This window comes from Harpia harpyja, chromosome 14 (genome assembly GCF_026419915.1).
Source record: "Harpia harpyja isolate bHarHar1 chromosome 14, bHarHar1 primary haplotype, whole genome shotgun sequence".
Lineage (NCBI taxonomy): Eukaryota > Metazoa > Chordata > Aves > Accipitriformes > Accipitridae > Harpia > Harpia harpyja.
The window spans coordinates 3,196,322-3,210,487 of NC_068953.1; the positions used below are offsets into that span (position 1 = coordinate 3,196,322).

Consider the following 14,166-nt stretch of genomic DNA (forward strand, 5'->3'; position numbering starts at 1 on the left):
TAAATGCCAGCGTAGCTACAAGGATGTTTTTCTCGGTTTGGATAGCAATTCAGGGACTCATTGGTTTTAAGATCAGAAGCAGCCATTAAAACATCTCATATGAGCTGCTCTCCACCACAAGCCAAAGTGTTTCATCCAGTAACTGAACAGGGTCAGAGGTTTGATAATTTAGAGCTATTTGCAATGAGTGGCACACCAGCTTTGGCCCACAGGCAAGGGCCAGCCTAGCTCCAGCCGTTCTCACTGCCAGGGCCCTTCTCCCACAAAGGCTGCTCTTTAATTCATCCCCTGCCCTCACAAACAAATTTTACTCCCATTTTCTTTCCCAGAGCTTTCTCGGACAACGTGCAGAAAATGAGCTGAGGAAGACACTAGCATGAAGAAAAGTCGGTGAGCAAACACTGGGGACCATCCGTGCCAGCAAATGCCACCCATCTGGGACCACGTGCTCACCTCTGCAAGCCCCAGCAATCACGGTGAGCATCCTCCCAGGCTGCCAACCCTCTCACCCCGCTGAAACGCATCCTGCCAGGAAAACTTCCAGACGACCTCCAGACTCAGCGGTCCTTGGAGAATCTGCTCCTTCTTTTCATTCTGTTTTCCTTTGGGCTTTTCCTAAAGCAGAGCTTTTTCTCCACGTAATTTCCTAGAAACATCTGAAAAGAAACATGACCAGTATCTGTTGTAATAGCAGCATCCATTTAAAAAGCATCAAGCGGGCCCAAAGTCACATAATATACTTACAGTGTCACTTATAATGTTAACATTGAAATAATTTTAAAAGTCAATTTTTATGTAAATTGATGCTCATTGTTTACTTTTGGTAAGATTAAAATGCTTGGCATCAGTTCCAAGTTTTCAATTCCAGGATTCAATTTGCAGAGGGTGCCTGGGAGAGAGGGGGATGTTTTTTCCTGGAGAATAATACTGCTTGTTTGAAACATCTTAAAGGCTATGAAACCATCATTCTGGATCCTGGCTCGTGTGAAAGCCAAAGTTAAAAAAAAAAAAATTACATTTGGAGTCAAACTCTCCTTCTTCCTTTCAAGAAGCTGCTGCTTTTCTTCTTGAACCTTTGTTGAACTTTGATCCTTTCTGTGTTTGAGATCTGTCCATCTCTTTGTGTACGCACTACCCGGGCTAATGAGTTCCCCTTCTATCGCTTGGGATCTTTGACAGCACAGTGTAACAACTATATTAACTACATGAAATGCACTTTTAATTTCCCCATTAGGAGACATTAAAAATGGCCTTTAAAGTATGAATTGAATAACTTAGGATAAAATTTAGAACATACGCAATATTTGACATTAAAAGCATTGTGTAAACATTTAACCAATTAATGCACCAAGTCCCACTGCAGGAAACACAGTTAAGAGATTTTGGCTCCCATTTTTCAGAAGGTATATCTGTGATAGAGCTTTCCTAAAGGTTTGACGCAAAGTGCTGCCAGCAACACCAGCTGCAAGGCTGTGCAGAGAAAAGTGCTGTGCTTTCGGGGACCTAAAAGGTCCGACCGCAGAAGCCCAGAGCTCAGCGTGGCCAAGCTACCCTGCTCCTCCCAGGAGCCCTCGGCTTAACTAAACCCGACCATTTCACCTGGTTTAGGGACCTCTACACTATTTAACAAAAAGCGGCGTTAACATCGCCCAAGACCACAGAGCGAGGCTGCGGTGGGCTGTTTTGCTCCACCGAGGTCCGTGCACAGGAAGGAAAGGGAAGAGTGTGCGTTTGCCCAGCTGGATGCCTTCAGAAAACGCGTCCATCTCGTGCCTCTGGCTACGTGTCCGTAAAGTGCTGAACAACAGGAAATCGTTTGACTTGTATCAGACCAAATCCAGAGAGTATCAACCCTGCAATTAGCTATAATTAGAACTCCACTCCGGCAGTGTTCCCCCAGGCAGAATCCATACACACCCACACGCGCGCGTGTGCTAAAACGATGCTGGTACAGAAACGGGTGACGACCACCTCTCCTGGGGTGGCCCACGTGCTCACTGCGGGTCCCTGTCCCCATGTCCCCAACCTTACACCGGGGCTTACCCGTAACCTCCCAGACGCTGAGCGAGGAAACGGTTTGTACCACGGAGTCAGACCTCAGGTCTTTCCAAGAAACCCTCCCAACCAGCCAGGTCCCTTCTCTACTGCCCAGGTAGCCATTCCCTGGCCAGCCGTGCCAAGTCTCAGGCCCAAATTCCCCTTGGATAAGCATATAGAGTTATTTTTTCATGTGCCTTTCTGCACTGTAGCTTTTCTGTCTTTAATAAGAAAAGATAACCTGCTGGTGTGAGATCCTCCGGTGAGCAAAAAGGAATTAATTCCCCAGCCTCCCACTCCAGCCATCTTCAGCCCTTCCCCTCCACCATCACCCAAATACCAACGGGATTCTAACCAACAACTTGGACATGGCCAAACTCGGTGCTATTTTTGCATTGCTAATGCCCCTCGGAGCCTGTGCCAGCTCTCAGAATAACATCCAGAATATAATGGGAGAAGCTCAGTCCAGACAAAGAAAGATTCAGTTGTCACCGTATTTTCAAGGAGATTTTGCACTTGTGATTCCCTGGCAGTTTAAGATGCATTTTGAAAGCTCCCTACTTAATTGTGTCTCCAGCTAAGGCTAAACATTGCCATATGAGCAAAAAAACCCAGCACTTATGAGATCTTCATACTTAGGGATCTAGTAAAATCAGCTATAATTATTGCCCTGTAATCTGCGTGTCATGAATAACTACATAATTCAGCAATAGCTGCAATCACTGCACACAGTTATTTGCTCTTTGCATTGAAATAAAATGGTGGGGAAGATGGACAGCAATTCAGTGCTGTGTAAATATTCAGTAATTTTCAACCTTTTTCTATCAGCAGATCCTTAACATTTTTCCTGTGGAGACCCCACGCAGCAAATAGAGGAAAGGAACGCACAGGCTTGCCTCTCCGATCTATCTTCTGCACACCCCCAAAACCATCCATCAGCCCCAGTGCAAGCTGAGGGCTGGGAAGAAAGGTGGGTAATTTGGAAACAGAAAAAAAGACTTTAACCGCAACTAAAATCGAGGCTTTTCTCTTGCTGTTCTTTGAGCCATTTGGTTCACAGATGTTTTTAACAGCTTTCAGAGCGTGAGAATCAGAGCCAACAGGGCACCCACACCATGGCCAAGGGGAAAATGTGCTATTTTGATCTCGCTTTGGATGCATGGACTAAATGCTCATGTTTTGTGCAGTGAAAAAGTACTGAAAATTTTGATTTGGAAACCGTGAGAGGTCCCATCCAACCAACGCAACGCAGTGCCAAGGTGGAGGAGGAGAATGAACAACCTCTTGTACCTCCCAGCTAGGAAAGGTTATTGCTTCCAGCTATTCATCACATCTTTGCACATCAGCTGGTTTCCTCTGTAACTTATTTTTGATGAAACAAGCCAGGTTAGCTCTGCAGCCAAGCTCAGCTCTTTAAAATGCTTTCAGCCAGCTGGTACCTTCACTGGACCGAGACGGGAACGCTCACAGGAGCAGGTCCACGGAGAAACCAGATGAACACCAAACCTGGGTGCGGGTGAAGCCGAGGATGACACCAGCCCAGGAGCCACCACTCACCCGTGTCAACAACATCGACTCACACCTGTAGGGCAGGAGACTCTGAGCTGCAATTCCCATGGGGCAGGTACAGATCAACCTCTGAACCTACCCAAAAAGAAACGTTTCCGTGTCGTCAGAGATCAAGTTCAGCAAAGCCAAAGCTGTTGCACAATTGCAATTCCCGCCAAAAAAAAAAAAAAAAAAAAAAATATCACATCAGTAGAAACCTCCTGACTGCTAATACATCCCACGTGGGATGGCATCCCCAGCACATGACTTAAACACAGTGACTAAACACTTCACTGCAAAACAGAAAGGACAAGGCCAAATTCAGGATTTTCAATCCACGTGATTCTGTTGGTTATAATGGATGTTTATGAAATTAAATACAGTTCAAATCTTTCTCTAAAACTCTTAGTGCTTACAAATGCCTCCATGTGCATACTAGCAGCAGAGTCATGACAAAAATGGTCATTCAGTAATCTCATAGCTCCTTCTTCCCCTGTATCTCATTTGTTCATAGACTGAAAAGACCCTGGCATTAATAATTACTTATTTTAAATTAAATGCAAGACTGGGGAGAGGAGAAAAATCTTCCTGAGTGTGGCAGACTTCTTTATATCTTACTAAATCTCTCTCCAGAGCCGTAGCTGTTGGTACTGAAAGACAAAAAAAATCAACCGAGCTGAGGACCTCAGCCCTGCACACCAGATGAGTGCAGTAAGAAACGCATTAAGAAATACTTTCACACTCAGGCCAGGAGGAGCACGCGTTGAGCTGCTGAGGTTTCACTGACCTCTACGTCACCACGTGCTACGGAAACCGTGCTAAACTCCAGCTGGCTCCACCAAGCAAGCATCAAAATTTGAAGGCAATTTTCATGTGACCTAAAACACCTCTCATGGGAGCAGAGAGATGGTGTAAGGGAAAGAGGTGCCAAAGGATCCCACTTTCTTGAGCAAATTCAGAGCACAGGAGAGAACATGGGGAGGTAACCTTGTTGTGAGACCAGCACCCATGTAGAGGGGAGGTCCCTCACCCCTCTGAGCCCAAACTGTCCCTCTTCCAGCAGTGCTGCTCTGCCCATCAGAGATTGCTCTAGGGTGGCAGACAGACCCAGAGGAACATCTGGAGCAGCAGCAAGCAAAGAGACAATTTCAGCAGTTTGCAGGAACAGCTGGGGCTTCTCTCACTGCCTTTTAAACCGTTTCCCTGACCATTTTTTATGGAAAGCTCAGACATCCCTACACACCAACGTGGCTCAGCAGTTCCACCAGCCAGGACACAAATGACAAGGACTCCACAGCCTTTTGCTTCCCACCGTCACAGAAGACTAACTACCAAGGGCAGGAAGAAATACTCCCTCTCCGTGGTCATCGCACCCAGCAGATGAACAAGTCCACTTCATTGGCATTTGCCTCTGGATAAGCAACGAAGGCAGAAATGAAAAACCCAAGAACAAGCACAAACCCCCCCACAAGAACTCTTGTGTTACGCCCGGTAGCTCATTGGAGAAATGTGATGCTATAGAAATACTTTGGCTCCAGCTGAATCCATGTGTGAACATGAATTGTTAAGTGGAATAATTCATTGTGCATTGACTTTCACCACGGGCCCTAAGATTCAAATCATGTTCTTTCCAAATTACTGTAATTTTCAGCCTATCTCCTGTGATGATATACATAGCTAGCCTGAAATTCCCCCGTGGCACTTTAATAAATAGTTTAACCTGAGATATAATTTACTAAGTGTGCACTCAGGAAGATCTATTTCTGTTGCAGGAACTTGTACTAAAATTGGCATCACCTCTCTCCAAGGCTTTCTCCATTGAGCACACTGTGCTTGGGTGGAGAAGTCTACCTGTGCCCTTTCCCATGGACTGCAGAGGCTTGAAAATATGGAGAGAAACAAGGTCAAAGAGGTTTTCCACTCTTGAGAGTCCTAGGAGAAGAGAAAAGTGACCTTCTCAGGCCCTGCCAGAGACCCCGGCTGCACCCTGGTTATCCAGGCTTTCGCTGCAGCACCCAAAACTTCACACTGCTGGGACACGGTGCAAAAAGAGAAGCAGAAATAGGCATAGCTGAAAGTGATTAATATTGCCCTAAATCCCAGCAAAATGTGCTATGTAGCAATCAAGGATTAACCACCAGAATCTCCAGACCAAATGCAGAGATGGCAGCTCACCCCTGCTCACCTGGCTGAGGTTACCGGCTTGTCCCCATGTCCCCTCTTCATCACCTGCCCCTGACACCCATCCTGGCCCTTTTCTGTGCACTTCAACCCGCTTCAGGCAACAGTTTTGTTCAAGCGCTTTTCTTGGGGGCCATCAGGAAAACCTGCTAATTTGACAATGTGCCTGAAAAATCAGTGCAGTTGTAAGCAGTCCAGGTACTTCTGTGTTCACCCTATTCTCCAGATCAACCCTTTTCCTCCAGACAGCAACTCACTTTCTGCTCTACATCGTATTCCCTGCCCTGGTGCTCACCCATCGGTGGTGACTAAGGGTTAATAAGGAAGTCAAGGAAGGACTGGGTTGAATAACAGCTGAATTTTCTGCTGATAAGAGATTCTTCCTTCTGAGCCTCATTAAAACTATCCTGATTATTTTCTTGCTTTAAAAAAATATCTTACTGCTTGCTGGTTGTCCAGCAAGACAGTGAGTTTTCTGCATCTGCATTGGGATGAACCGTCCCCTCCACGGTAACTGACCCCTAAAGCTGTACTAGAGGGAAGATTAATTCAAAGATCCTCGTTCTGGCTCAAGAACCCACGTCTAAAAGGCTAAAGGCATTTTATACAGAGACATTTGAACCTACAAGAAGTCCCAGTGCCATAATTGCGTCTTAATTTGATCTAAACACACGATTGTGCTGAAGACAGCCACAGGCTCCTCCCGGGCGAACACACTCAGGCTCAGCAGCTCTTTGGCAGGGTTCTAATTTTCTGTTAGTGCAAGAGATTCACCCATTCTCATATTTTACATCCTACTGGTAGAAAAAAAAAAAAAAAACCTTCAACATTACTACATTACTGTTGACGTCCAACAAAGTGAGAAAACAGGAAGCAAAGCTGACAAGCAGTTAAGGCCCAAATAGTTCAAGCTGTTTTGATGGCAAGAAAGCCAGAGGAGCCGGCAAGCAATCAATCTGGATGGCGATCGCCCGGATCCAGCAAACACATCTATTCTGGCATCATTAGCAATGGAGCAGTTGTCCTCTTGACGTCCCTCCCAGTGCCTCCATTTGTTCTGATTTTTTTCTTAATATATGCTGCATTTATTGCAGAATAAGCTATTTAATAAATTCTTGTGGCATAGCTTCCTACATGATCCCTCTGTTCTGAAATCGTTACTTTTATTACCAAAAACTACATCCACAAAGAGAGCCCCCCCAGAAGAGTTACTGCAAACAGCCTTTTCCCAGCGGCCAGCTGCAGAGCCAAGGTTAAGATGACCCCAGTGAGCGGCAGAGACTAACGTGGTCAGGAGGGCGAAAACCAAGTACAAACACAAAAAGAAAAAAAGGAAAAAAAAAGCTCAGGAAAAGCTGAGCAGGGATGTGGTGCCACAAAGGCCACCTGGGAAGAGGAAGGATCTTCCCCACCAGCTGACATTGTGTTTATACACACACCTACAGCATCCTTACCTAGTGGGAAGAAACAGATTCCTGCTGTGCAATTCGCTTTGGAGAATCCCAATTTACTGGTGCTTTTTAATTAACAACTTTTACTGTGGATTGAAGTTGAAAGGGCTTTCCCCTCTCCCCTTTAGTATAATAAACAATACTGAAAAACAGTTTGCGATTGAGAAGTTTGCTCCCATTCCTTTTCTTTCCCTTGCAGTTTTGAAACATGAGGGCATTTCCAAAAAGTCTAGGTATACAGAGGTGCTGGAATGAAACACTGATTTGTTAGTAGTAGTAGTACTATTATTACTATTATTAGGCATAGGCTTTCCTTTTGAAAGGGTTGACGGGAAGGGTCAGGGAGCCGCCATCTCCTCCAGCGTGTTCCTCCATCTCCATCTGCAGTGCCCTTTTTGCCTCCTGAAAACACACAGAGCCAAAGTCTCTCCTTCATCCCATAACCGATCCCTTGGCACTTCCAATGCCATCCAAGGTCCTTCTCAAATCCATGATCTCGCCTATAACAATATGTCCCCAGGATAAACTAAAAGCATCCATCCTTACCTGGTTTAACAGTTTCACTTTATCTTCCTACTAAAAAACAGCCATAATTTTACAGCCTGTCTGCCTGCGGTTTTCACTGGGACAAGATGTGCAATTGTAATAGCAAACAGCAGCCCAGATTGTATAGTTTCCTCTAAATAATTTAAAGCAGTGCTCTTGCAGACAAAGAGGAGTCAGCCAGCCTCCTCCATGGAGGGACATCATGTACAAACTACGTTTAACTCATGAGATAACTTATTATCTACTGATAAATGAATGGCCTTTTTTTTTTTTTTTTTTTCTGAGAATATATACTCTTGAGGATAAAGGTGTCCCAGTTGCTATCACAGCCTACCATGGCCAAAAAAAGGAGATTGGCTATTTTCTTTCATGGTCTGGATGAACTGGTACTGGGCTGGGAGTCGGAGGTTTGGGATCCATCTGTGATTTTCCCATCAATGGAAGAAAGCACAAAGCCCTTCATTTTCTCTGTTTTGTAAACAACCCTTGTCCCATCCGCTGACACACTTTAAAATTATTATATAGGGAGTTCCACACCAGCCCTCAGTGGTTTTACTAAGAAACTGGTGGGCAGATGAGCTGTTGCAAGATTTGGAAAATGTTACAGCAGCTTCGGAGGGAGGTTCAAACCCTCTGCCCTGGGTTTGGGTGCCTGGCCCAGCCAACAGCAAAGGGAACATCTGCACCTCTTCCCAACCCTTCTGCTTGGTTTCCACTGCACTGTCTGCTAACAATAGAAAAAAAATAATAAAAGTTCCTCTCTTTGAAAGCCATTAAAATAAAAAAAAAAAACCTCTGCAAACAATCTGCATTTTATCTTCTTAATGGCTCTAAAGCCTCCACTTGTATCCAAAAATAATTGCGCTCAGCAAGGGTTGAAGAATATTCTTTTCAAATCACAGACCAGATGTTCCACTGAGACCATTACACAGTTAACTACCAATAAAAGTAATTCAACAAACTAAATACTGATTAAAAAATGCACGCGCGCAGCCCAGCATCATTTGCAGACAAGAAATGTGATTTGCTGTTATTTAACCTTTAACAACACAGACGCACTGTTCCCTTCCTCCTTGGCAAAGGCAACACCAGCCAGCGTGTCCGGCTGTTGGAGAAGATTGTTTTGGTTTTACTATCTTGGAAATCAGATCTCATAAACTCAACGCAAGCTGAGCCACCGGCTGGTCGGCCAAAAACCCCCAGTGTTGCTTAAGAGGTCAATGCTGTTTTCCAGTCCATCCCAGCACGTCCAAGACAAACAGCCCCGTGTCACCCGCTCCGCAGGGGACGTCCAGGCAGCGGTGAGAACAGGCAGCCCTGCCCATGTGCTGCGCTGCCTGCAGGTCACCACCACCTTTCTCCACAAGCTCTGCTTGTTACAGAATTTTTTAGGCTCCAAGGGTTGGTTTCCATCAGCAGGACTTTGGGCAAGAGCAGGTACCTGTGCAGCACGGGGAGCAGAGTCGGAGCCTTCTTGGACCCCACGCGCTGGGCAAGGGTTTCACGTCTTGGTCACCATCCACATTGTCCCTCCTGGGACAGGATGGTCTGGTGTCAGGACCGAGCGTGGGAACCTGCCGCAGCGACCCAAGCCTTTCCTCTAAACACACACACCAAGCTTCAGAGATGCTTAGGAGGAGAGAGTTGCCGTGGGAAAATCAAAGCTGCGCTGGAGGAGACAGCCCAGAAACGGCCCCAGCACACAACAGCCGCGCTCTTGGACCATGACGGCGGTTTCATCTTGTTTGTACTCAGCAGCGCAAAAGCTAATTGCCAAGTAGGAAAGGAACCGCCCGGCCTCCTGAGCCCAGAGCGGCTGAGAGCTTGCCGAGGCCAAGGGGATGAGCCTTGAAGAGCAGCCAGGAGAGGTAGATGGGAGGAGGAAAATGAAACCACGAGCTGATGGGAGCTGCTGATGGGAGCTGCTGCCAGGACCCGGCAGGTTGGACGGGGAAGCGTTAGGAGGTGTCGTGCCTGAGGCACCTCTCACCTTCTGCCTTCCCTGTCCTGCAGCAAAGGGGGCTTCAGACCTCATTCCCACTTTGCATATTTCTAAACGCTTCCTTTTATACCCTATAATTGCATTTTTGTACCAAAAAAACCCTCTGGAGTGAGCACACTTCCTCTCTCAAAAGATTCATCTCCAATGCAAGTGGAGAGGTACTATATTGCCCTATCAGGGTTGCCAGGGCCTTCCTCTATATTGTTAGCTAACAAAAATGTGTTTTTAATTTAAGTACTTACCCCAAGTATTTTATTTTTAATTACAAGCCAAGGCAGGGCAGGAGACAGCCCAGAGCAACGGTGAGCGCTTCCCCCACCAAACCAGCACGGCAGAGACCAGGGAGGGATTTCACACAACCCTGGTGGTGAAAAACCCCCAGCCCTGGGCAGGGGGGGTCAGGCAGAGGGGAACCCACCAAACACCCTGCGAGAGGTATCACCTTCCCTGGGAAATAAACCCCAGCAAGGAAACGAGGCAGGGGCAGGGATAGGGATGACCAACTCCCTCTGCCCTCCCCAGCTGCTCACAGGCAGTGCTTTTATAGGCAGCTCTGCTCCCTGATTGGCCCTTCCTGACCACGCCTCTTGGGTGGGGCTCCCAGCCCATGGCTCCTCCCCCCGGCCAGGGGCTGGCAGTGACCCCCACCCACCATCCCTGCCCGCAATCCCTGCCTGCACTGCCCGATGCTTTGCAGCCGGGCTGGGAGCAGGCGCTCAGCCCTGCGAGCAAAGGGGAAAGGGGAGGATGAAACCCCACGAGGGTCTCGGGCACCTCCCTGAGCGCCCCGGCCGGCACGTCCGCGCTCTATCTGGGGCCCTTCCTTGCCAAAAATCCCGGTCGGATGCAACCGCTGAGCAGCTGATACAGGGCAGGAGCCCGAGCCAGCAGCTGCGTCTCCCGAATCACGTTACGGGTGGAAAGGGCATGCGAGAGGAGGGCAGCGGAGGTGGTCTCGCAGCCGAAGCCCCACGGAGGACCGGAGGGAGCAGCCGGACACACAGGGACAGCCCAGCCAGTCCTGGCTGCAGAGCCACGGAGGCAGCCAAAGCCCTCTGCATCACGGGGTCAGGGAAACAGCAAAGACCTCAGACATGAACTCACGTTCCAGAAGAGCTGCGAATCAGCCTGGTTTTTTTTCCCTGGGAGGGTCCAAGCTGCAGCTTTGCCGTTATTTCCAGTCCTGTGCTAACGTGTCCCCGGGCTCCCTTGCTCCTTGTGGGTTTTTTTCCCTCCTCACCAGGGATACAAACTGGATTCACCTTTCTTCAGCAGCTCCATGTGCGGAGAAAACCTCCTTCCCCACCACACCATGGTCTCCCTGTCCCCCATCACATCCCCATACCCCCAAAACCGTGGCTGCTGCCGGCACAGAGCAGCTCTGGTACCTAAAGAGGGAGAAGCTGGACCTGGTGCTCTGAGCCCCGACCGGACCAGCTGGACTGGGAATGGGACCAGAGCTGTGGGACGTGCTTCTGGTGTGTCCGTGCCGCCATGTGCTCAGACACATCGCGATAGTGAAGCAGCAAATGCAGAACTTGGCTCCTCCAATTCATATTTTTATTTTCTTTATAATGCTGTGTAGCTGCCTTGGCGTTTAATCCTTGTAATTAATGAGTGAGCGAGAAAGGGCTAGTTCTCATCTCCTTCTCCCTTTTACAAACATTATAATCTGCAGGGTGGGACTGGGTCAGTTCTGTAGCATTTCAAGTAGAGTAAAAAAGACAAAAAGCAGCAGACAGAGGCATTTACCTTTTGGCAAGCACGAGGCATCTCAAAGGAAGATGATTTTTAAATCCACAATGTGTGAAAGAATTCAAATTACATATTTACATCTCCAAATATTTGAAGTTGCATGTCTGGAAAAACAAGAGGAATATCTTTTGTTCTTTAAAAAATGACTTTGAAAATGACCTGGCTGGTTCCTATCTGAGATACAAAGGAAGTCTTTCTTAAGATGAGATGTCATCATACATTTATTTAAAGCTTTAATGATATGTTTTGGGACATCATCTACGCCTGAATATTTCTCCATTGCAGTTGTCTGGGAGAGGGAGCCTTTTTTTTAACACCTTAAAATAGCAAATGAGGCCAATTATCTCATGGTAATTCCAAACGATAATTTGATTCCGCTTTGGCTGTCAGTGTCCTATCAAAGCAGTTTTTGCAGGTTAATTTTAGGAGCACGTCCACCCGTTTCAATCTGCTCGGATGAGCCCTGCTGAGGCTCCGGGTGGGAAGCCGTGCTCACCTTCCAGCCCAAGGCTGCACACAGTCCGGGTACAGTCCGGCAGCAAAAGCAACGAACCAAGAAACCAGAATATGGTGAGATGCTGAGGGATGTGTGTGGGATGGAGACGAGCTCCAGCGGGATCACCTCCCTGCTCCCACGGGACTCCAAGCCACGGCTGAGCAGGGAAGCGACGCTGGGCTGGCGGCCGTGCCGGCAAAGCCCAGGTAGCGCTGGCATCACGGGAGCATCGCTGAGATTTTCTAAATAATAATGAGAAGAGTGATCTTGCATTCCAGCGTGTTTGGAGCTGGCAGTCACTAATGCTTTGGGAAGGACCCTAGTGCTTCAATTTATTACAGATTAATGGGATGGATTTATTATTTTTTGGTTCTTTTTAATTAGTCTCATTAAAAGCGAAACGATCTTCCCGTGGAGCATGCAAATAACACAAAGACACAGGCCCAGCTGATGTTTTGTTCCAGATGCATTTGTTCAGAATTAGTGTTGCAAACCAGGAAAGATTTAATAATGGTTTCTGGGAGAGATTAGCAACGGGGAAACAGCTCAGGGAGGATTAAGAGCGAAGCAAGTATTAGCCAGTTTTTTGACGGAGTGTTTGTCAAAAGTTGCTCTTTAAACTTACAGTGAGTCAATGAGTTCCCTTCAGAGGGCTGACAGCCACGGAGCAGTGTTTGCTCCTGGTGATTCATTGGGGTTTGTTGGATTCCAGAGTTTGTTAACTTCAGCTGGTTAATCTCAACTTTTTTAAAATAAAAAAAAAAAAAAACCCCAAACAAGAATCCTATTGTAAGTCCCAGGCCGTTGCTTAATATCAGGCTTATGATGGCGCTGGCTTGGGGAAGCTGCCAAACCGCCTGGCCCGTGGAAGGGCTGAAGACCACGGTGTCCCCGTGCAGAGCATGCTGCTGCACCACAACACCCCTTCGCTCTCTCCTAAGCAACACGGCCAGAGAGCTGGTGATCATTTTTCCCCTCTTTACATCCAATTTTATGTCCTGAAAGCTTCTTTTCTCCTTCGGTAGCAGGAGGATCAGCTCTAAGGCTGGTGGGAGCCATTCCCGTCCTGCAGACCCTAACCCGGCACCTCTGAGCAGAGCCCCTGCCCGCCCGGTGCCCCCCAAGCCTTTCCAGTCCAGGCAGGACCCTAACATTTTCCCTCTTGATACCTCATGTCTGGTTTAGAGCATAAAGGAATCCAAGTGTAATCGTTACACCAATTTCATCCCCAAAGGGCACAGAAGTGCGGGCACAGCCGGTGTCCCCGAGCAGAAGCAGAGCACAGTGGGGAGCACATCGTTTGCTCCCACCGGTCCTCGCGGGCCCGCAGAAGCACGAGCCGCAGTTTGTGCTTACGATTTTTCCGACGTACCGTGGAAAATACATAAAACTTGGTATTACAGAAAAAAAGCCTTAGAGCAAGCCGCCCCAAACCTTAAACCCAAACTCTTCAAATATCAAAAGATGAAGCAATTTGGAAACTGCGTTTCTAAATGAGAGCATGAACTAGCCCCTGTCTTCCAAAGATCAAGAGAGCGAGGGGACAGATGTCCTCCAGGTCCCTCCAGCCACAAGCCAGGCCAGCCCAGGGGATCATCTTCTCTCGACAACAGGAGCATCGCTTGCTGTGGGACAGATGCTGAGCCAACAGCTCCGCTGACGCCTGTTTGCACAGCCCCAAATCCCCGATCCCAGCACGCTTCCTAGAGCCTCCCTTTGCAGGACTGCCTGCAAAACCGAACTCTGCTCCAGCCAGCTGAAAACATAATTGACTTTTCCCTCCTTCTGCAGTTTATTTTTTGTTCTCCCTTCAGCAGAGTGCCGGAGCCAGGCTAGTCTAGTCACGCTCCCTTTGTTTACAGCCAGTTTCTCCTCCATTTCCCTCCATTGGCCTGGTGCTCCTCAACCTGTTCCTTACTGGGCTCTCCACGCCGCTCGCAGCAGGGCTCTCCTTCCATCGTGAGCTCCGTGGGTCCCAACCCAAGCACATCCCCACCGCCGAGCCTCTCCGAGCAAACTACAGGGAGGAGTTTCCTCGACTTCGGGGTATTTTTTTTGGTTTTTATTATTCAGAAAATAAAAGCAGGGTCCCACCCATGCGCCGAACAGCACCGCAGAAGGGCCGTAAGCCCAGCTCCGGGGCTGGAACC

The 14,166-nt window shown here is 47.9% G+C and overlaps 1 long non-coding RNA gene across 1 annotated transcript; it reads right to left on the reverse strand.

Annotated features, from left to right (window-relative positions):
- Positions 1-8,938: 8,938 nt before the first annotated feature.
- Positions 8,939-14,080, reverse strand: LOC128151486 (uncharacterized). Its single transcript, XR_008238385.1, has 5 exons — positions 13,234-14,080; positions 12,642-12,758; positions 11,518-12,258; positions 11,154-11,368; positions 8,939-9,296 (listed from the first exon to the last, which is right to left on the reverse strand). It is a non-coding gene; the product is annotated as an uncharacterized LOC128151486 (long non-coding RNA).
- Positions 14,081-14,166: the final 86 nt, after the last annotated feature.